Here is a 970-nt window from a genome sequence, read left to right on the forward strand (position 1 = left end):
TTTAAAACTGCCACAATTTAAAAAAAAATTGCACAAAATAACAAAAATCTTGTAGCGAATTTCTGAATTAATAATAAATATTTTATCCATGATAAAGATTTGAATATTGCTGCATCATTAATTTTTTTTAATTTTATTTCCTTATTATATTTTTTTGAGAGAAAGAGAAAAGAAAAAAAACTAAATAAAGAAGAAAAAGAAAATGCATGATGATGCAAAAAAAAGAGGAAGGAAAAAGAGAAAAAAACATAAAAGAAGAAGAAAAAAAGAAGATCCAAACGAAGAAGAAAAAGACAACACAGATAAAAATTGTATAAAAAAAAAGTGCGCACATACATAAGTGTAACTTGATTGAATTTGATTCAAAAATTCTTGATCACCTAATATTTGTGTAATTCAAACTATACATAAAGGAGGGAAAACTAAAAAGACAAAATGTAATGAAGAGTGATATAAATGGAAAGAAGTGAACGAATTTCAAAGTTGCTACTCATTATTGATCTGTTTACAAGATCTTTTACATCTATTATACCTTGAACTAAACCAATAACATACAACAACCTTCCTTGATCTCCTCATGATTCCTTCTACTATACACAATGTACTAATAAAGATTCAACTAAATCTTTATTCTTCTATTGACTTTCTAAATGATTATTGCTATTCTCTCTTATTCTCTTGATTCGGAAAAGATCCTTCCATTATTAATATTGCACCAATCTTTGCTATTCCCACAAAAGTGATACAAAGTGCTTTACAAGGAAACCATATATATAGAAGCACAAACAACAACAACTAACTCTATACACAATTGGATTAGTTATTCACTAATCGCTTTGGTGTGCAATTTGGAAATTAAAAGCTGGCAAAGAAACAATTGGTAACAAAGAATAAACAAAAGGGTTTGTGTGTATATTATATATGTGAAGGAAGAAACAATTCAAGGTGAAAAAATGGGTGCCAAAAGTTT

Source organism: Arachis ipaensis, chromosome B08 (genome assembly GCF_000816755.2).
Source record: "Arachis ipaensis cultivar K30076 chromosome B08, Araip1.1, whole genome shotgun sequence".
NCBI lineage: Eukaryota > Viridiplantae > Streptophyta > Magnoliopsida > Fabales > Fabaceae > Arachis > Arachis ipaensis.